Source organism: Mustela erminea, chromosome 20 (genome assembly GCF_009829155.1).
Source record: "Mustela erminea isolate mMusErm1 chromosome 20, mMusErm1.Pri, whole genome shotgun sequence".
NCBI lineage: Eukaryota > Metazoa > Chordata > Mammalia > Carnivora > Mustelidae > Mustela > Mustela erminea.
In genome coordinates this window covers 2,911,826-2,934,887 of record NC_045633.1, presented here as the reverse complement: position 1 = coordinate 2,934,887, position 23,062 = coordinate 2,911,826, and the positions used below count along the sequence as shown (strand labels likewise).

Here is a 23,062-nt window from a genome sequence, read left to right as displayed (position 1 = left end):
TCTTCGGGCGCTATCCCAGTGAGGGGGGAAGTGAGAGACACATTCCTCTGAGCAGATGAGCAAGTCTAGACTCCCACACTGGGTTCACCACTGCTACCCCAGCAGAGCAGTGGGGTTACCTCAATACCAGTGTGACAAGGGTGCAAATCTAGGCTTTCTACCCAATCTTCTCTGATGGAAATGGGAAAACTGGCGTTTCTGCCTTGCTGGTTTCCTGGCACATCATCTGGGATATATGAGGCAGAAAGAAATGCCAGAGAACTCACCACCATGTTTTTCCTGTCTGTCTTCTTCTCTCCACCTTTCAGGGTCTTCTTATGTTTCTGGTATATGTAATGTCCCGGGGTTTAACTGTATTTAATAGAATGAGTAGAGAAAAGCATGTCTGTGCACTCCATCTTACCGGAAGTGGAAATCCCCTGGTTAAATTATTGTTAATATTTATTTATCCATAAGTAATATACACATGGTTCAAAATTCAAAACACACAAAAGAGAGAAAAGCAGAAATTCTCTACTCACCTCCATCCCCCAGCCACTCCGTTGCTATTCCCATTAGACAAATGCGATCAGCTCCTTGTATGTCTTTCGGGAGAGTTTAGGCAGATACAAGCAAATTCATATATAACATGTTTCTGCTTATTTTCTATAAATAGTAGAATCTTGAACACACTGATTTGGTGCTTCTGATTTTTTTTAGCCACTTTCCTTTAACTTTTTATTTTTACATAATTATAGATTCATGGAAGGCTGAAAAGAAACATACAAGGAAATGCTGTGCACCATTCCTTCAGCCCTCCACGTAGCTATAACAACGGCCACATTTTCTACAACTGTAGCACCTTACCCAAACCGAGAAATGGACGTTTGTACCATCCAGACTCTGCAGGTCTTACTCGGATTTCAGCTGTTATCTGTGTACTTTGTGTGTGTGTGTGTGTGTGTGTGTGTGTGTGTGTGTGTGTGTGTATGCACACCCATACATGTGCACATTGCTCTTTGCAGTTAGACCACTTCTGCAGCTTGTGTAACCACCACGGCTATCACGATACTCAGCTGCCCCATCACAAGGCACATTAGTGTTCCCCTTCATAGTCACACTCACCCCCTCAGCCCGTCCCTAATCATCTCCACTATTAGATTATTTCATAAACGTATACATAACTAGAATCATTCTTTTGGAAAGCTTTTTTTTTTTTTTTTTTTAAAGAGAGGAATAGGGAGGGCTGGAGGGGCAGAGGAGAGGGAGAGAGAGAACCTTAAGTGGACTCCATGCCCAGTGCGGAGCCCAGTGTGGGCTCACGACCCTGAGATCATGATCTGAGTTGAAATCAAGAGTTGGACGCGTAACCGACTGAGCCACTTTTTAAAATCTCAGCGTAATTTCCCCAAGATTCATCTAAGTTGTTCTGCATACTCATAGTTTCCTCCTTTTTCTACGTGAGCTGTATCCCATGATATGGATGGGACAGTGTAATGAACAATTTATCCATTAGAGGATATTTGAGTAGTTTCCAGGTTAGGGCTCTTATAAAAAAAGGTTCTTGTGAACATTTGTGTTCGAGTTTGTGAATGATAATAAACCTTTATTTCTCTGGGAGAAATGCCCAAGAGCGCAACCGTTGGCTTTTATGGTAAATTCATTTCTAGTTTTGAAAGGAACTGCCCAGCAATCTTTCAACTATTTACCTTCCCGCCAGCGATCCAAGCGTGATCCAGATTGTCCACATCCTTTTTCACTAACTTTTATGGATTTTATTTATTTACTATTGGTGTGACTCATATACTGTAAAACTCAGCCTTTTCAAGTGGACAGTCATGTGCTATAGCACACCCACAGGGTTGGACACCCCGGACCACTATCTAATTCCAGAACACCTTCAACACCCCAGAAAGAAACCCTCACTCCCCATGTCATGCCCCTCCCAGCCACTGGCAGCCACTTTCAAAATTTCCTCAGAATGCTTCAATTTCTAATTACCCCTTCCCACCTTGGAATTAGAACCCAATTAAAAATCAGTAACATCCTCCCCAGTAGGACCTGAGCTTCATGTGGGCGAGGGGTTTTATTTCTTTATTCAGTCTCTTTGGTTCAGTGATGATTCCTTGAGGCACACATTTCTAGGCTCCAGCCAGATCTTCTGAATCAAAACATCCAGGTCTGGGGGCTGAGATGATTCATTTTTACTCAGCACTCCTGGTGGTTCAAGCTCTATCACAATACACAAGCTAGAATTCCTAAATCATCGAGATAGGCAATAGGGCTGAATAGGTACTGAGTATACAACCTAATCTCATGCCCCTTAGATTTATGTATCCTTTTTCTGGGGCCAGGGAAATGTAGAAAAATAATTCTGTCCAAAGGAGGCCTGTGTTGGGGAGGCAGTGAGTGGATACTCAGTATCCAAGGGCACAGAAGTTTGAAATCAGACTCAGTTACTTACTAGCAGACTTGGACACATTGTCTGTCCTCTCTGAACACTGCTATTTTGTTTCCATTTTTATTCTTGTTAAATGAGCAGAATAATAGTTTCTAGCCCAGACTGGTATTGTAGGGATTAAAGGAGTGAATGAATACACCCACATATACACACTACGTTATTTTCATTTTCAGACATCCAGTAACAGAATCAGAACCCACGAGCCTCAGCATTAAATTGTTCAAAAAATAATATCCTGTCTCTAACAACCAAGATCTTTTGTCTGGTGCCCTTAACAGGGGGCCGCTCAGTCTGTTTGAATGCCCCCAAATGCCAGAAGCCTCACTACCGCATAAGGCATCCCGATTAAATCTGCCTGCTTGGGCTCCCATAGCTGATTCTCATTTCTGCAGTGAAGCCCCAAAGAGTGAGACCAACCCCTTTCTGCCTCGCAGACTTTCTGGTTAGCCAACCTCTTACCGGATAATCACGGCTTGGAAATACATACGAGTGGCGTGTCACACTATGGAATTCATTCCCCGGGACATCTTTCCTTGCTCTTAGAAGCAGCAGAATAGCAAGTACAAATGCCTTCAGAGGCCAGGCTGGTGACGTACACAAGTGAGTCACAAGTACACAAGTCAACTAACGAGGGATCGTGGCAAAAACGAAGATCCAAAGCCCTCTAAAATGAGGCAGCCTTCACTCTGCTCAAGCCTGATCTCTCTGGATATTGGAATCTGTCTCAGTGTTTTCAGAGATGCATTTTTTAACAGGACTCTGAATTCCATGCTTTTTATTTAAAATCACCCCGTTCCAATAGGGGTGCCTCACAAACGAACAAAATGGGATACGTTCCGCAGTTTACTAATAGTTCAGCACTGAAGTCAGCGATCTGGTTTTGATAACGTCCTCTGGCTATGAAAGATGTTATCATGGGGAATATTGAGTCAAGAGATTGAGGGAACTTTTGTGTACTGTTTTTGTGACTTCTTGAGAGTCTACCAATATCTTAAAATAAATAGCTACAAAATAAAAATAAGAAACTGCCGTTTTGTAATCACCCATGTTTTAAACCTTGGCAAACTGACTTAATGAGAAAGCAGACGTGTGTTTGCAAAGTGAAAGAAAACCCATCTAGGGCCACGATTCTGCAACATTCGTAGCTGAGCGTCATGCCTGAGTTTATAAACGTTGCCATTAGACTATGTGAATTTCCGCTCTGTACTTAATTAGCTCTCAGAGCATGGCAGGTTTCCGCCTCTGGTTTTCCTCATCTGTAAAGCAGGAGGGATTACTCTCTCCCCGGGGCGCGGCAGGGGTTAATGAGAAACTGTGGTAACTGGTGCCCAGGGTATCTGCCCTATTGGGTCAGTGTCGCTGATCAAGATGGTTACTCTGAGGACAGATTCAGATGGACGGATGCTGAAATCGCCAGCACCTTGGGCTGCTCCGGCGGTCGGCTGACAGATGCTCTGGCCGCCTCCCGCACTTCTGCTCGGAGCAGGTCTTCCTTATAACCATCTGATGGAGCCGACTGGCTGGATCCAGGAAGCCAGGAGAGGGGCTCGTTCCCCTCCTGCTGCTTAGACTGCCTGGAAACCCCATGGAACAGGGGATGACATGGCTTCTCGGGGCAGAGACATTTTCTTAAATGCAAGACGCCCTGCAGTCAGCCTGCCCCCGACTTTGCCCAGATCCTTATCCTGCTCTTGTCTCCGCTACCCTGAGTGATACAAGGAAGAGCGGATTAAGCGAGGGGCTGTTCTGAACTTGTCTCCTGGCCTGAAATTCTTGACAGGGATGAGGAGGGAAGGGGCAGATGAACAGGGATTTTTGTGGTGGATGAGTCAGGGGAGGGTGAGTGGGCATCTCTGGCGTTCACATATGGACTTGGGGGGAACAGGCCGAAGGGAGAAGCTGGGAGATGTTTGTCACTGGACCCTACTGGGGCAGGTGACCCACACCATCCAAGCTTTGGCATTCTGGATGCCAGATGGGACCCATTCTGGATGACAGAATGGGGGCCCAAACCACAGTATTCCGAAAGGCCCCTTCTCTGTATTTCAGGACTTCAATGGTGCCCGTAGTTCAGCTGCTCGATAGTAAGGGAGGGAGGAATGGCGGGAGAGAGAGAGAGAAGGAGAGAGGGCGGAAGGCAGAGCCGGACAGACGGACAGAAGTCATTCCACAAATCTTACTGAAACGCCTCCTCTAGGCCAAGCACTGTGTCGGGCATCGGGACAGAGCAGGGAACCCAGAGTGCGCTGTCAGCTTACGCTGTGCAAGAGAGAAAAAGAAAACAAAGTCCGAACTTGTCAGGCTGTAAGAAATGCTGGGAAGGGGAGCCTGGGTGGCTCAGTCGGTTAAGCCTGTGCCTTTGGCTCAGGTCATGATCCCAGCGTCCAGGGATCGAGCCCCACATCGGGCTCCTTGCTCAGTGGGGAGCCTGCTTCTTCCTCTGCCTCTGCCCCTGTGCTGTTGCTCCCTCTCTCAAATTGATAAATAAAACCTTAAAAAAGAAGAAGAAGAGGAGGAGGAGGAGGAGGAGGAGGAGCTCGGAAGGAAAACAAAGCAAGGTGCTCATCTTTACCAGAGGGGCAGGAAGGATGGTTCTGAGCAGGTGACAGTGGAGGCTATATGGGAACAAAGTGAGGGAACAAGCTTAGCAGGGATCTGGGAGTGAGCCTCCCAGGCAGAGAGAGCAACAAGGCCAAGGCCTCAAGGCTGGAGCCTGTTTGGCCTGGTCTAGGAGCGAGCCCGGAAAGAGGCAGAAAGCAGTGGGGAGGAAGCCCAACCACGGGGTTTCTGTGGCCTGAGTGAGAGAGGGAGGCTGTGGAATGTTCTAGAAAAAGGAGGGACATGATTTGACTGAATATTTTCAACATGATCCCACTGGCCATCAGCTAGGGAAGTGATCCAGGGGGACAAGAAGCCCAGAGCCATCAGGACACTGCTCCCATAGTCTAGAGGAACAAACGTGTGCTCCACTGTTCATTAACTCCCCTCGCTGGGCCCAACGCAGGCCACCCTTTCCCAAAACTGAACGACACCCACTCTCCTCATGTCCCCCCCATTCTCCAGGGTCAGAGCCGAACAGCTCATCCAAACTACCCGCACGCACATGAGGGTCCTAACGTGGGTCTCTGGGATCCCAGGAGCCCCTCTGCCCACTCACCACCCCCCAGCTCCCCAGCCCACCTTCCCTGCTCTCCTCTGGGATCCAGGGCCAGGGCAGTGATTCTCACATTGGGAATCAACGTTGACCTTGATGGCATCCAAGAGATGTAGCTTGTGACCACGGCTGTGGGGCTATTCCAGGGCTATATCTCCCCATCAGCCTGTGAGTTCCAGGAGAACAAAGGTGGCATCTGTTTTTCTTGACAGGTGTATCCTCGGCCCCTTGGTGTGCCTGACCATGGTTACACAGGATGCTAACGGCACAGGAAACTGGCTGAAGGGTGCACAGGAACCCAAATTCTCTGCCCTATCCTTGCAGATTCCCTCTTAACAAAATTATTTCAAATAATAAAAAAAAAATAGCAATAACGCTGAGGGGTAAAACAAAGAAAGAAAAGTGGCTTCCAACACGGGTGGACCAGCTTGTTCGCTCCTTCTTCTTGAGCTGCTGTCATTCCTCAGCCTGCCCCCTCCAAAGCTCTGGGCCACGCGTTTAGGCTTCTGGAATAACTCTCTGGAGTATCTGGCCATGTCTGGCAATGGGAGCCCCCGGGGTCAGGTGCGCAGAGAACTCCCTCACATGCCCAACCTTCCCGCCAGGTGCAGGGGCCTCCGAGAGGCAACCGAGAATTTCATTAGAGTGGCACTTTGCAGGGCTCACTCAACCCATCAAGATAATTGTTTGACTTAATGTGATATCTGAGCCCCGCAGCTGTGTGAGCCTGTCCTCCCCGGGAACTCGGGCTGGCTGCTGGCGCACATTTCAGCATCTCGAATTAACAGCAGTTTGGAAGTCTCCCTAATTAGTTACAGCACTGCTTCGAGGTGTCATTTTATTTTATTTTTTTTTATTTTAATTTTTTTATGAGCCAAATAACATATTGCCATGTGAGTTTCTGGAAGACAAGGAGCTATAAATAAAATGATAATTTACTTGAAGTCTATCACACAGATATACCAAGTTCAGAAGTAAGTTTTAATTTGACTAATGAGATGAAACTTTCTCTGCAGAGTGGGGGCTGTGGGTCAGGCTATCCTTGTGTTACACAAAGCGAGGCATTCCCCCCAAAAGGCTGGGGACTCAGCACAGCTCGGAGACAATGAAGGAATAGAACTCAATGTGCCCAGCGGAGGGTGTGGGCTTGGGTCTGGGAAGCATGACTCCGATGCAGACCCACAACCCGCTTCCTCTCCACCCAGAGTCTGTGAGTCTCTCCTTCTTCCCCAGACCTCAGTTCCTCCTCTGCTCAAGAAGGAGGACAAGGTTAAGCTCCCATCATAACCTTTTGGAGGCATGCGAACATCTTACCTATGGGAAAGCATCAAATGCCAGAGATCCAGAGGCATGGTGCCGTGGTTAAGGGGGGTGTACGCAGAAGCCCTACCACTCGAGATCAAATCCTGCCTCCTTTATTAATAAGCTATTACATCAGGCAAATTATTCAATCTTTCTGTGCCTTGCTTTCTTCACCTGTTGGAACACCACATCAGCTTCTTGAATCAATGAACTGATAAATATCCAGATTGCGAAGAACTTACAGGAAACCCATAGCAAACTTCCTGTAAGTCTTATCTAGTGCATGTATTCTCAACAGGGGGCAAAGAAACCATAGGTGGGACACTAGACTGTAGGCCTCCGAAGGGACACGGTAACTAAACAGATGTGCAGTACATCTGTGATGTATTAAAGTATAGGAGCACCTGGGTGGCTCAGTGGGTTAAGCGTCTGCCTTTGGCTCAGGTCATGATCCCAGGGTCCTGGGATCGAGTCCCGCATCGGTCTCCCTGCTCAGCGGGGAGCCTGCTTCTCCCTCCCCTCTGCTGCTCCCCACTTGGTGCTCTCTCACTCTCTCTAGCATAAATAAAAATCTTTAAAAAATAATAAGAATGAGGGAAGGGGAGCACGAAGAATCAAGGTTGAGAAGCACTAAACAGTTACCGACAGTGATAGTGTGTGTCGATTTGATCAGGCAGGTTCCTTGGCTGACATCAGCCCTGATGACGTCAGATTTGGGGTACGGTGTTGCAATCTGGCTCTTCTACTCAGGAACTAACGGTGCGATCTTGGCAAGTTACGCAGAGCTCAGAGGGCCACAGTGGGAATGAACAAAATTGGTGCGGAGTGCTGGGGATAATGCTTCCCAAGCGCTCAGCACGCCGTAGAGGGCAGCTATTACTGGAATTATTTCCTCATTATTTTATCAAACATTAAATAAATAAATAAATAAATAAAAATAAAACCCCGCCTAGCCCACACGGCCCATGACCCAGGACAGCTCAGCGGTGCTTCTGAACCACCCCGTGGCTGACACTTTTCTCTGGCTCTTTCTAGATCTCTCTAATGACCCCTGGGCAACGTTGCTGTTTGCTAGGCAAATATTTTCCTATTGGTCTGTAATCACAGTATCATACCACGGAGCGGACTCTGGAGAAGAGGGACCTGCCGATGTGGGCTATTTGCAATTGCTTGTCAGTTTCTGGTGGCCCCGTGGGAGCTGCGGAGGCCGCAGGCCAGCCTCTTGCCTCTCCCGGTGCCTTTCAACAGCCAGAGGCCTCATTAGTGCCGCGCGACACGGAGCTCTTCCTCCGTGCCATCCCTTCATGCTCAGCTGTGACGCTGTAAAAAAGGGGCCACTTCTGCATAATCAATACGGAATTAAAATGATTGAAAATTGTGTCTTGCCCCTCCGGGTTCCCACCGGGGCAGAAGAGATTCTGGACGCGTGCTCAGGGACGGTAGTTGGAGGATGGAGGTCACCCAGGCCAGTCCGCTGCACCCAGCGGCCAAAGCCAGCGTCAGGACTCCCATCAGCGCCTGGAGCCATCTTGGCTGCTTGCAAATCCTTCAGTGTTCATGGCCAGGGAGGCTTCTTTTTCATGCTCTAAATGCTTCCCCTGGGTCGGATCTAAATTCTTTGTGTTGCAGGTGGAATCCGTCTCTCTCTGGGGTCTTGGGGACTCTTAAGCAGCGGTCCCACCTGGTTACAGAGATTAGAAGTAGGAGCCCTGGAAGCCAGCAAGGGCCCCAGTGTGGCCCCTCCAGTGTGCCTACTGGGCCTGTCAAGGACAGGTCTGGAGGGGCTCCCTACCCGGTTGGCTGTCTAGGAGTCCCCTTGAGGATGACTAGTGTCCTGGGGCATCATGAGGAAGGGTTGAGTGGGACAGAGTGCAGCCTTTGGGTCCAGTCTGGACATAGTCACTCCTGATGGTCCGCTGATGGACAGAGCATAGAAAATATCCCTACAGTGTTGAATAGCAGTGGTGATAGTGGATAGCCCTGCTGTGTTCCTGACCTTAGGGGGAAAGCTCTCAGTTTTTCTCTGTTGGCTGTGGGTTTTTCACAGATGGCTTTGATGATATTGGGGTATGTGTCCTCTATCCCTACACTTTGAAGAGTTTTGATCATGAAAAAATGCTGTACTTCGTCATATGCTTTTTCAGCATCTATTGAGAATATCATATGGTTCTTGTTCTTTCTTTTATTAATGTATCATATCCCATTGATTGATTTGTGGATGTTGAACCAACCTTGCAGCCCAGGAATAAATCTCACTTGGTCGTGGTGAATAATCCTTTTAATGTACTGTTGGATCCTACTGGCTAGCATTTTGGTGAAAATTTTTACACCTGTGTTCATCAAGGATATTGGTCTGTAATTCTCTTTTCTGATGGTGTCTTTGTCTGGTTTGGGGATCAAGGTAATGCTGGCCTCATAAAATGAGTTTGGAAGTTTTCCTTCCATTTCTATTTTTTGGAACAGTTTCAGGAGAGTAGGAATTAATTCTTTTTTAAATGTTTGGTAGAATTCCCCTGGGAAGCCATCTAGCCCTGGGCTCCTGTTTTGGGGAGATTTTTGATGACTGCTTCAATCTCCTTACTGGTTATCGGTCTGTTCAGGTTTTCTATTTCTTCCTATTTCAGTTTTGGTAGCTTACATGTCTCTAGGAATGTATCCATTCCTTCCAGATTGTCAAATTTGCTGGTGTATATTTGCTCGTAATATGTTCTTATAATTGTTCATATTTCTTTAGTGTTGTTTGTGATCTCTCCTCTTCATTCATGATTTTATTAATTTGAGTCCTTTCTCTTTTCTTTTTGATGAGTCTGGCCAGGGTTTATCAATCTTATTAATTCTTTCAAAGAACCAGCTCCTAGTTTCATTGATGTGTTCTACTCTTCTTTTGGTTTCTATTTCATTGATTTCTGCTCTGATCTTTATTATTTCTCTTCTCCTGCTGGGTTTAGGCTTTCTTTGCTGTTCTTTCTCCAGCTCCTTTAGGTGTAGGGCTAGGTTGTGTACTTGAGAACTTTCTTGTCTCATGAGAAAATCTTCTTTTGCTATATGCTTTCCTCACAGGACCACCTTTGCTGTGTCCCAAAGATTGTGAACAGTTGTGTTTTCATTTTCATTTGTTTCCATGAATTTTTTAAAATTTTCTTTAATTTCCTGGTTGACCCATTCATTCTTTTTTTTTTTTTAAAGATTTTATTTATTTATTTGAAAGACAGAGATCGCAAGTAGGCAGAGAGGCAGGCAGAGAGAGAGGAGGAAGCAGGCTCCCTGCTGAGCAGAGAGCCCGATGCAGGACTTGATCCCAGGACCCTGGGATCATGACCTGAGCCGAAGGCAGAGGCTTTAACTCACTGAGCCACCCAGGCGCCCCAACCCATTCATTCTTTAGGAGGATGCTCTTTAACCTCCATGTATTTGAGTTCTTTCCAACTTTCCTCTTGTGGTTGAGTTCTAGTTTCAAAGCATTGTGGTCTGAAAACATGCAGGGAATGATCCCAATCTTTTGGTACCAGTTGAGACCTGATTTGTGACCCAGGATGTGATCTATTCTGGAGAATGTTCCATGTGCCCCAGACAAGAAAATGTATTCTGTTGTTTTGGGATGAAATGTTCTAAATATAACTGTGATGTCTGTCTGGTCCAGTGTGTCATTTAAAACCTTATTTCCTTGTTGATCTTTTGCTTAGATGCTCTGTCCGTTTCAGTGAGGGGGGTGTCAAAGTCCCCTACTATCACTGTATTATTGTTGATGTGTTTCTTTGTTTCTGTTATTAACTGGTTTATATAATTGGCTGCTCCCATGTTAGGGGCATAGATGTTTAAGATTGTTAGATCTTGTTGGACAGACCCTTTAAGTATGATATAGTCCTTCCTCATCTCTTAATATAGTCTTTGGCTTAAGATCTAATTTATCTGATATAAGGATTGCCACCCCAGCTTTCTTTTATGTCCATTAGCATGGTAAATTTTTTTTCCCACACCCCCGCTTTAAATCTGGGGGTGTCTTTGGGTCTAAAATGAGTTTCTTGAAGACAGCATATTGATGGGTCTTGTTTTTTTTTAAATCCATTCTGATACCCTCTATCTTTTGATTGAGGTGCTTAGCCCATTTACATTCAGGGTAGCTACTGAAAGATATGAATTTAGTGCCATTGTATTTCCTGCAAAGGGACTGTTACTGTATATTACCTCTGTTCCTTTCTGGTCTGTTAGTTTTAGGCTCTCTCTGCTTAGATGACCCCTTTCGATATTTCCTGTAGGGCTGGTTTGGTGTTTGCAAATTCTTTTAGTTTTTGTTTGTCCTGGAAGCTTTTTATCTCCCCTTCTACTTTCAATGACAGTCTAGCTAGATATAGTATTCTTGGTTGCATATTTTTCTTGTTTAGTGCTCTGAATATATCATGCCAGTCCTTTCTGGCCTGCCAGGTCTGTGTGGATAGGTCTGCTGCCAATCTAATATTTCTACCATTGTATGTCACAGACTCTTTTCTCAAGTTGCTTTCAGGATTTTCTCTTTGTCACTGAGACTTGTACTGTTAGATGATGGGGCATGAACATATTTTTATTGAAATTGAGGTGGGTTCTCTGTTCCTCCTGGATTTTGATGCTTGTTCCTTTTACCAAATTAGAGAAATTCTCTAGTATAATTTGCTTCAAAATACCTTCTGCCCCTCTCTTTCTTTCTTCTTTTCTGGGATCCCAATTATTCTAATATTGTTTCATCTTACAGAATCACTTAATTCTTAAATTCTCCCTTCATGGTCCAGTAGTTATTTGTCTTTCTCTTGCTCAGCTTCTTTACCTTCCATCATTTGGTCTTCTACATCACTAATTCTCTCTTCTGCCTCATTTATCCTAGCACTAGGGGCCTCTATTTTTGATTGTACTGCATTAATAGCTTTTTTAAATTTCAACTTGGTTAGATTTTAGTTCTTTTATTTCTCCAAAAAGGAATTGTCTAATATCTTCCATGCTTTTCTTGAGCCCAGCTGACACCTTGATAATCATCATTCTGAACTCTAGTTCTGACAGATTACTAATGTCCATATTGATTAGGTCCCTAGCCTTCTGTACTACCTCTTGTTCTTTTTTTTTTTTTTTTTTTTTTTTTTTTGGTGGTGAGGTTTTTCACCTTGTCATTTTCTCCAGAGAAGAATATATGAATGAGAAAATAAAATACTAAAGGGGTGGCAAAGACCCCAGAAAAATGTGTGTTAACCAAATCAGAAGAGACCCAAAACCAGGGGAGAGAAGAAAAGGGGAAAAAAAGAAATTAGATAGATAGATAGATATTAGACTGGTGAATAGAACAGAGCCACACACTTGATTTGGTGTGTTTTGGTCTGTTAGAAGAAACTACCTCCCAAAATTTTAAAGAAAGAAAAATTTATATGTATTTATGCATACTCACACACACACACACACACACACACACACACACAAACAAGCATAAACATGATGAAGGGATGCAATATGAATGTAAAGATGAAAATTTAAAAAGATTCTAAAAAAGGAATTGATAAGGTAAGAAGCTAGTTGAAAAAAGAGAAGAAAGAAAGAGGAAAGAGTGTGCTCAGGCTGGAGACAACAGCAAAGCCATGCCCTAGATTTAGGGTATATTTTGATCTATAAGAGGAAATTGTTTTCCAAAATTTTAAAGAAAAAGAAAACCTACATGTATACAAAATATAAGGTCAAATACAATAAAGGGATAAAATATGACTGTAACAATGAAAATTTTTAAAGATTTTTAAGGAGGTATTGACAAGTTAAAATAGTTAAACAAATGTTAAAATAGGAAAGAGGAAAATTCTTAAAATGTAGAATAAGAAAACAATAAAATTTTAAAAATTTAACTTTGAAAGACTGAGGGATCATGGGGAAAAAGCCATGAATTCTATGTGTTGCTTTCCCTTAGCTCAGGGGTTCCACAGTTCTCATTGATCGATGAACTTGGTCTTGGCTGGATGTTCTTGCTGATCTTCTCATGCAGGGGCCTATTGCTGTGATGCTCAAACTGTCTTTGCCCAAGGCAGAATTGAACCACCCTTGTAAGGGGCCAGGCTAAGTAATCTGCTCAGGTTTGTTCTTGATAGCTTTGGTTCCCTGAACGCTTTCTGTACGTCTTTGAAGGATGGGAATGCAGATGGTGGCCTCTGAGTCTCCAGCCCCATAGGTGCTGTGAGCTCAGGGCCCCCCTTCTCAGTGCACCCTCAGGGAAAAACAGTCAATCCCTCCCATCTCACTGGTCTCTGGCCACCCTCTGCTCACCCAGCCTGTGACTGAGCATTTCTCTCTCTAGTGCACGGCCCTGTTTGGAGTCTCCAAACCCAGCAGATTCCTGCGGTGCACTCCTGTGCCACTCCTCCCAGAGGAGGAAGGTGAGTCTCCTGGATCTGCTGCTTGTTGGGTCCCTGCCTGAAAAGCAGCAGCCCAACTGTGCCACAGATCATGGTTTAATGCAACCTCGAGCTGAGAGCCCCTCCTTGGCTCCATCTCTGCATCTGGCTTCCCCACTCTGATACCTGGCAGCTCTGCCACACTCAGACACCCCTGGTCTTTTTGTAATCCTACAGGTCCTGAGACCACACTGTCCCCACGAGGGTTCCACCCTCCCCATCCCCCCACCCCACTTAGCCTCTGGAGTGAAGTCCTTCAGTGGAACAGACTTCTAAAATTTCCAATTTTGTACTCTGGGCCCCTACCGCTTGCTGAAAGCCACCCCTCCCCCCCATGAATGTCTCCTCAGATTCACTTCTCCGCACATCCTACCTTCCAGAAAGTGGTTGACTTTCTGTTCTGAGAATTGACGCTCTTCCTCTCTTCTCCCTCCTGTTGAGTTTGCAGATGTTCAGAATGGTTTGATAACTATCTAGCTGAACTCCCGGGACCCAGTGATATTTAGGCCTCCTACTCCTCCACCATCTTGCTCATCCTCCTTATGAAGTTCTTTATAGATCTTGGATACCAGCCCTTTATCTGTAGTGTTATTTGCAAACATCTTCTCCCATTCCGTGGGTTTTCTCTTTGTTTTGTTGACTGTTTCCTTTGCTGTGCAGAAGCTTTTTATCTTGGTGGTGTCCCCGAAGTTCATTTTTGCTTCTGTTTCCCTTGCCTTTGGAGATGTGTCTTGAAAGAAGTTGCTGTGGCCAATATTGAAAACGTTTCTGCCTATGTTCTCCTCCAGGATTTTGATGGATTCCTGTCTCACATTGAGGTCTTTCATTCATTTAGAGTGTATCTTTCTGTATGGTGGAAGAGAAAGGTCTAGTTTCATTCTTCTATACATAGCTGTCCAATTTTCCCAGCACCATTTATTGACGAGATTGGCTTTTTTCCCATTGGATATTTTTTCCTGCTTTGTCGGAGATTAATTGACCATAGAGTTGAGGGTCCATATCTGGACTCTACTCTGTTCCACTGGCCCATGCGTCTGTTTTTGTGCCAGTACCATGCTGTCTTGGTGATCACAGCTTTGTAATACACCTCGAAATCGGGCAACATGATGACCCCAACTTTGTTTTTAAGCAGACTTCTCCAGATGTGAAACCAGGCAAGCTATCTGCTTTAGAAATCCGACAGTGGGAGAGGCATTGAAGAGACATTCCTGGTTCCAAAAAGAGTGAATCCAGGAAGAAGAAAGGGATCACAGATCCTGAGCAAGTCAAACACCTAGCGGGGAAATTCTGTTAGATCTTAAACCTTGAGTGCAAGACTCATTGACTCCATGACCTGTCCTCTAGACCCACAGTGGGGCAGCCCTGCATTCTAGACCCACAGGAGTCATAGAATGACCAGAGAGGCCCTAGATGGTGACATCCTGGCCCTCTGGAACTCAGCAGGTGTCCCCACCCTCTGGAATGAAGAGAGCCCTGCCTTTGGGGCCATTCTTCCCTTTGAGTGCAGGATAATACTTGTTCTTGTCTGGATAGCTCTAGTGGTCCTTCCTGGAGAATCCCAGAATTCTGACAGCCTTCATTTGTCTTGTCCCATCTCTGTCCCCTGCAGCCCATCTAGAAGTGTTTCTACTCAGATGTTTGATTAGGTACAAGAGTCACACTTGCAATGTTTTCATTACATAATTACCCAGTCACATCCTTGGTGCTCTCACTAGAATGGACTCTCTCTCTCTTTCTCTCTCTGTCTGCAACATAGATGTGCTGAGAACTTTCCCAACCTTCAAGCCCTCGTTCCTTTTCGGTTCGATAATTCCTTCTTCAGTTTCCTTCTCTCTTCTCCTGCTGTACCATGGCAGTAAGGAGAAACCAGGCCACACTGCCGGCACTCTACTCAGAAGTGTCCTGTGCTAAATGCCCAAATTCTTCATTTACAAGCTCTATCTTCCACAAGACACCAGAACATGATTTGGCCAAGTCCTTTGCCACTTTATGAAAAGGATCGCATTTCTGCCCGTGTCTGGTGACTTCTCCTCTTTGTCATCTGAAGTCTCACTGGAAACACCTTGCTGTCCATATTCCTCACCGAAGATCTGTTCTTTAAGGTAAAGTGGGCTTTTTCTAACAGGAGCTTCATAACTCCCAGCCTTCACCCTAACCCCAGGTCCAAAGCCATGTCTTTATTTTTAGGTATCTGTTACAGCAGCAACACACGTCTCAGCACGAAAAATCTCCATTACTTGGCTGAGACTCCCAAAATTACAGGCCATGGGCTGTGTGGCTTCACCAGATTGATTTTCTCACAGCTGTGAAGGCAGGAAGTCCAAGTCCAAGGTGTTGACACATTTAGTTTTTTTGGAGACCTCTCTCTATGGGTCGCAGGTGGCTGCCTTCTCATGTGGTTTTCCTCCTGTGCATGGGAATCCCCAGTGTCTGGTGCCTGAACTTCCTCTTCTCTTGAGGACATCCATCATGTTGCTCTTGGGTCTTATTCTCATACAATCCCCTCTGTAAGGGTGCTGTTTCCAAATATAGTCACGTTCTGAGGTCCTGGGGATGAGGACTTCAACAGATGGATTTGGGGGCAAGGAAGGGGACACAGTTTGGCCCCTGACACTCAGCAACAGCTGGAACTTCCTCTGGTTCTCTGTCTCTCTCCATCGATTGCAAAATAAAGGTGCATCAAGTTGGGTAGAAGGGGTTGTCCATTTCTCCATGACGCCGGACCTGCACCCCAGAGCAGCCAACGAAGCGTGTGCAAAAGGAAGGGAATGGCAGAGCCATGAAACATCTTTAGTTCTTTGACCACATAATGCTCCCTGTCTTCCCCTGCCTCGTTACTCTTGCTGTCATTTAACAAACTGACTCCAAAATTATGAGAGGAAAGGAAATCACCACCTCATGTCCTCTGTCCTCCCTGAGGGATTCTGGGATTTTACATAATTAAATAGGAGCCGTGTAATTTTGCACCTGCTCACCTCCCTTGTACATCGGATGTTGCCCCCTCACTGCTCCTCGGTTCCAATTTCAAGCAGAAAACATGATTCGCTGTGACAAAATGCCTCTCCCTGGTCTCTGCATGGCTCCCCAGCTCCTGCTGGCACTCCCAGTTCCCAAGGGCACCTGGCCTGGCAGGCAGCCTCTGAGTCCAGCAGTGAGGGCGATGGGGGGGGGGGGTGTTTGCGCAATGGGGTCCTTCCTCAGTGCCAGAGCTTGAGGCCCAGACAATGGGAAAGCAGGCTACCTGGGCTCAAAGACCAGCTTAGCCAAGTATCTCACCCCTCCAGGCCTCTGTTGGTTTATCTGTAAAATGGATTTGAATTATTTTCTTGCCTGACCTGCATGTGTTGAGAGCCCTGCTGCTGCCCAGCCCCACAAGTGCTCTACGAACTGGAAAGATCTGCATGAATTTTTATTTTAGCCATGTGCTTTGGAGAAAGCCAGCTCCATGGCCCCAAGTGGCAGTGGTGACAAGGGGATTCCAAAGACACCAAAGGCAGAGAAGCCTTGGTAGGCTTGCCTCGGGGCTGCCTCAACACTCCAGACCCAGGTGCAAAAGGTGTGGGCGAGTATCACAGCCGACCTCATTCCTTGTCCTACAGGTTTCCACCAGAGAAACAGGGGTAGTAGGTAGATTCCCCAGGTTCCTCCCGTCACAAGAGGACAATCCTGATACACTGTCAGAAAGTCCCCAGCAGGACAGAGCCCCAGCCAAGGCAGTGTTTGTTCACCGATGCCCTCTTCGCCGGCTTCCTTCCCATTTCCACTTCATGTCCCTGCTCTGACCACACTTCCTGGAATCACAAGCCAAGTGAACTGTGTGCATCGAAATCCTTGTCTCAGGATCTGCTGGATAGGTCAGCAATCTGTCTTTTCATCCAGAGGTCCTTCCTCTGTTCTCCTATGAGATCCCTTGAAATGCCTTCGCCATCATGGTCCCTCCGGCTGGTGATTAGCTGTTTTACGGTGGAACACTCAGCTCCAAATGCAAGAATGCAGAGTGGTCTGGCCAGCCGAGACCAGACTAATGCTAGCGGCATGGTCCCCTTCCTTCTCCTGGGCGCTGAGGCGCTGTGTCATGTAACCTGAGGCTCTATTCTAGTCCTGGTGCACGCTGAGAAGATAGATAGGACCTTAGCTGGAGCACATCACAGGCTGTCACCGCTGGCTCAGCATCTGCGACACTCCCAGGGAAGGGAGAGGAAGTCAGGTGCATGGGGGCAGCAGAGTCTCCGGGATGGCTGCCTGAGGCAAGGGCTCTTTCACAGTGGCAGGGCCTAGCCGCCTGGTCAGTGTTACAGGACCGGGCCAGTGGGGACATTATGGTCAAATTTGATGGAATGTTTACCACGGGAAAGGCACGTGCTTCATATGGATTATCCCAGCCACCTTCTGGATGCTTCCATTACCTGAGGGAACTCTTAAAAACCCCCAAGATGAGCTCTAGCCCAAGTTCAGTCTCTGGGAGTGGGACCCAGGCAAGAATGTTTTTTAAAGCCCCCCCAACACACACACACACACTTTGCCACCACCCCAGGCCAGTGATTCCCACATGTGACCATGACTTAAAAAACTCCAGGACTGGGGTCTGCTCTGCTGACCACTCCTCAAGATCCTCAAGAGAGAGCTTTGCTTTGGGCAAGGCTGGTCAGGCAGGACCTGGACCAGAGCTGGGGGTCATAGGCCATTTCCATCTGCGAGAATGACCTTCAAGCTCTCTGCTAAGTCAGTCTAACTGCTAGTCTGGTTTGTTCTCCCAGACAAAACTGATTCCGCTCGCCAGCAGACTCAGATAGCCCGTCCTTTCATTCATGTGCTCTGACCTCTTAGAGGAAGGGCTCCAAGGTTGGGAAACCTCTATGTGTTGGGTCCAAGTCACCTTTTTCTGAGTGTCCCTCAACTCTGAGACCAAGGACAAAACCTGGAAGCTTCTTAAGAGAAAAAATCCTAGTCTCCTCACCCATTTCGCAGATGGAGAAGCAAGGGTTCCTCTGCCTCTCCTATCACTGACATTTTCTTGCTGGAGAACTCACCAACAAACGTTAAAACGACTGAAAAGCAAAAAGTGGGGTGTAAGGAAAAGGCCACTGTTAACTCAACATGCAAAGGGCTCCCAACCTTGGAGCCCTTCTGCTCTTATGGGCTGAATATTTGTGTCTCCCCAACTCCCAAATTCCTATTTTGAAATGCTACCCTCCCCAGTAGGATGGCACTAAGAAGTGGGGCCTTTGGACTTTAGTCCTTGAGACTAAATGAGGTCATGAGAGTGGGACCCAGTGATGAGACTGGTGTCTTCTAAGAGTCACTGGAGAGCTCACTTCCTGTCTCCCTCCCCACCATGTGAAGACACGATGAGGAGTCGGCAGTCTACAGCCCAGAAGAGGGTTCTCCCAGGAACCACACCATGCCAGCACCCCGATCTTGGACTTGAAGCCTCCAGAACCACAAGAAGTAAGCTTCTTTTGCTTATCAGCCACCAGTCTATGGTATGTTGTTACAAGCATTCCAACCAGACCAAGGTTTGGGGGACCACAATATTCCTTCTATCCATCAACACCCACTTTTCCAAAATACCCCAGATGGTCCCACACCTTTGAACTCATCCAGTTATTCTAAAGAGCATTTATCGAGTACTCAGGGTTTTATTAGGTTGTAAGGATACAAGGAATTTGAGATACAGGTGCTACCTTGGAACACGGTCAGAGAGTGTGAGCGGTTTGGCTGGTGGTGTTCCCAAAGGCTGTTCCTCTTCCCTCTTGTACGCTGCCTGCACCTACCTTCAGAGCAGAAACTGAAAACACAGACACATGCTTTCCTAGACTCTCTTACAGCTAAGATTGGATTATGAACATCCTGGCAGATGGGTTATAAGGGAAAATCAGTGAGGGGCCATCAGGGAATATTATCTTCCCAATAAAAACAGAGAGGTGTTCAAGAAGAGCTTCATTCACTGCCCTACCCTGGCCATGGTCAACACCGTGGTGATGGTGAAGCCCAGACTTGAGAAGAGCCTGCTGAGCTGTTGACCCACTCGTGGGTCGGTCCACTTCTCTTCTGTTTATGATAGAAAATAAAACCCCTGCTGTTCTGGCCACGTCCCTGGGAGTTCACGTCCTGACAGAGAAAAGCCTTCTTTTCTGAAGCAATGATGTCAAGTAGACTTATCTCTCTCTGCCTTTTACTGGTCATGAAATTCTTGGCTAATGAAATACCCCCATGGGACTTAAGTTTGCAAAATATAAAACAGGAATAACGACAAAACCTAGCTGGCAGGTGTTGGGGATTTGCGGAGAGAGCAAATACGTGTGTTTGTTGGGCACATCTGGTGTTCCATAAATGCTCATGACTCTTACTTCTTCACACCCAAAATAGTACAGCACAGGTCTTTACAAACAAGTTCAGGCTCTGGAATCACCCAGGCGTAAACGTGAGTCTGGGATCTGATAATTTGTGATCTTGAGCAAGTCACCTTACCGGAACCTCATTATCCTCATCATGGGGTAATGATCCGACCACCCCCTCTACCCTGAACTGTTGTAACCATTAGGGAAGAAATTGCTTGGAAAGATCTTGACAGAGAGGCGATATATACAATCCTTCAGTGTATGTTAACTGTTGCCTTTATGTAGAATGACTCATCCGAAGGGAAAAGGAGAAAAGTCTATGAGAAGTGGTGCTGTAGCTTTATCATCCCAGCTTCCTGACCTCCTTTCAAACAGAAGCCTGACTATCTCTCATATATCCCTGGAACCTGCCACATCCCCAGCTGAGCACATCTCGGATTCCATGGGGACGGACCTGCTGGGGCTAAGGTTGTCCTACCCCTTTGCCAGTGACTGTACTGTTGAGGGCTGGCATGGGACCTACTTCTCGGCAATGGGGGATACCTGTTGGGTGGCTTCCAGCAAAGTTTTCTCTCTCCCAGAATAGCCCCCACTGGAAGACATGCCCCTCTTTTTGGCTGGGTTGTTTTCACGTCTGAATATGATAGGCAGATGGCTGCAGGCATCTTCCTGCAGCTGGAGAAGGAAGCCAGCCTCCAGGATTGCAGAGGGATGAGGAGAGTGACCCTGGGTCTTTGATGATGTGGTAGAGCTGGAGTCATCAAACCTCAAACCCACTCTACCCAGACGTCTATACAGCACCTCTGGAACAAGTCATTTCTGTGTTGTTTATGCTACTTTGAGTTGATGGTTCTGTTGCCTATACTGTTCCTGGTCTCCGGGTGTGTTGCTCCCCCAGTGTCCAGCTCTGGACTTGACTTATATAGGGAGCCACGGAATCACAGAATGTTAGAACTCAGAGAGCTCATCTTGCTCCCATTACATAAATGAGATGAGGGCCCAGAGATGGGAAGCAACTTGCCCCAGGACACACAGCTAGTAGTGAGCAAAGCCATAATATATACCCATATTTTCTGACCTTTAAAACTTTTTCTCCTTGTACACATTGCCCATATCTGGGAAGAGGAAAGGTTGATATAATCTGGGAAGGAGGAAAGAGGAATGAAAAGCAAGAAGTAGAACTTCCCATAGATCCCTTGGGAGATAGGGTCATTCCCTAGGAAACCCCTCAGTGCTCCCCAGCCTCTGACTCACCAGGGTTCAGATCTACTTTGTGTTCTCCGTCCTGTGCTACATGTGGTGTTAAACACCAGAGTGGGCCTGATGCACTCTCTTCCAAGACTGATGGCCCCTGGGACAAGCTGTAGGACAGGGTGATGACAGGGCATTGACAAGATGCTGCACTGTGCTCAGCTCTAGCCTCCTGCTTACCTGCATCATTTACACCATTGAGCAACGGGGCATTAACTCTTGGGCACAGAGAGCCAAGTGGCATCGAAATAATAATGGGAATCTCAGCTTTAGACTGACCCAGGAAGCATCAGCACATCTGAGATCAGATTTTCTTCTGATTTCATATTTTCTTCTCTTTGCCAGGTCAGGATTGAGAGCTCTCAGGGCTGGGGTTGACCTTGAATCCAAGCGCATTGATTTCCATAAAAGCAGACAACCATACGATAAAGAGATACGTTCCATGGCAGAGACAGGTAATGCTCACCTACATTGGGTCACCTCCTTTCCCGGGTGCATGAAAGGATTACATGTCTCCACTCACACGCCCCTTGAAAGTTGGGTCAGACCATTAGTTCTGGCCAATTGGTTGTGAGCAGAGTGGAGGCATATTTCTTCTGGATCAGAGCATTTAATTGCTCATGTGAAATCTTCCAGGCTGTCTTCCCTGCCTTGGCAATCATGGAAATGTGCGTGCGATGGAAATGCTATAGGACGGAAGCAACCTAGAGCTCCAGATCACTTCGTGAAGACTGAGAAGACCACGTCCAAGAGCACGTCCATGAGTGTGGTTTCCATCCGCAGCCAGGAGAAGGCTCCTGTCGTGCAGGGTTGCTGTTGTTTGTTAGCTACCCATCATTCCGTAAGCACTTATTATGATTCAGCCACTGTGCTGAGTTCTGTGGGCCTTATGTCATTTAAATCCTGCAATAACCCTATGAGAAGATTTGGGATTTTCCCAGGGACAAATACCTAAAACATGGTAAAGCTACGAATTCTCATCCTTGAGCTGAACTTACTCCAGTCTGATAAGTTTTTATTGTTAAATAAAACTGGGGTTTTATTGGGGGTGGGAGGGTGGGCCAGGAGAAAAGCTTTTATAATGTACTGGAAAAAATCAGATAGAAAAATATGTATGTAAGGTGACCCCAGTTACTTTTATGTACACATGTTAAAAGAAAGAGACATGAACAGACAGAGAGAATAGAAGCGAACCACAGTATACACAGCGGAAGTCTTTAATGAGTGGTTTAATGGGAGATTTTTATTTTGTTTTTGTGTTCTTCTGTAACCTCTTTGGTCTTCTCCAATGAGTAAATATTATTTTGTAATCAGAAAAAAATGCATTTTTAAACATAAGAGCATCCAAAATAGAATGTGAATTACTGATATCTGAAATGTTCCCAACTCAAATAGAGTCAAGCTTGGATGCAGAACAAATGCTTATCGAGTCCCTACTATGTGTCTGACATCTTACTTTAAGGATTTTCTTTTTAAGTAATCCCTACACCCAATGTGGGGCTCGAACTCACGACCCTGAGAGCAAGAGTTGTGCGTTCCACCGACAGGGCCAGCCAGGAGCCCCTGTGTCTGACATTTTTTATGTTATGGGATTTAATCCTCCCAATGATTTTGAGAAATAAGGATGGCGTTTCCCAATTTGTAGATAAGAAAGCTGGGATTCAGGGAGGATACGTGACCTCCCTCCTGTAGTGTCTGGGGGACAATCTGCCTCCTTGCATTTTCCAGCTTCTAGAGGCTTCCATGTTCCTTGGTTCCTGACTCTCTTCCTTCATCTTTAATATCAGCAATGGCAGGTGAGTCTCCTGATGCCACCTCTCTGGTCCCCACTCTCTGGTGATTACATAGGATCCACCTGAATAAGTCAGGGTCATCTCTTTTTTTAATGTCATTTGATTTACAACCTTAGTTCCATCCACAACTTTAATTCTCCCTTGCCATGTATCCCAACGTAGTCAGTGTCAGGGCCCTGGGACATGGCCATTTCTCACCCCTCAATCCCTGCCCAGGAATGATTGCCATTGACTCATATATTAAAATCAGTTGGGGGCGCCTAGGTGCTCAGTCGGTTAAGCGTCTACCTTCAGCTCACACCTCCTTCCTGAATGGAGGTCATGTCTTGAATGGCACCAACTTCCCCTTGGGAAGATTGAAGGGAGACAGCCAACAGAGTGCTCTC

At 46.3% G+C, this 23,062-nt stretch overlaps 1 long non-coding RNA gene across 1 annotated transcript in view; it reads left to right on the top strand.

Moving 5' to 3' along the window:
* Positions 1-21,909, top strand: part of LOC116581407 — a 244,156-nt gene extending 222,247 nt beyond the window's left edge. Inside the window, exons 6-7 of the long non-coding RNA XR_004282054.1 lie at positions 18,635-18,739; positions 21,229-21,909. This is a non-coding gene — a long non-coding RNA (uncharacterized LOC116581407). The remainder of the gene's footprint in view (positions 1-18,634; positions 18,740-21,228) is intronic.
* Positions 21,910-23,062: the final 1,153 nt, after the last annotated feature.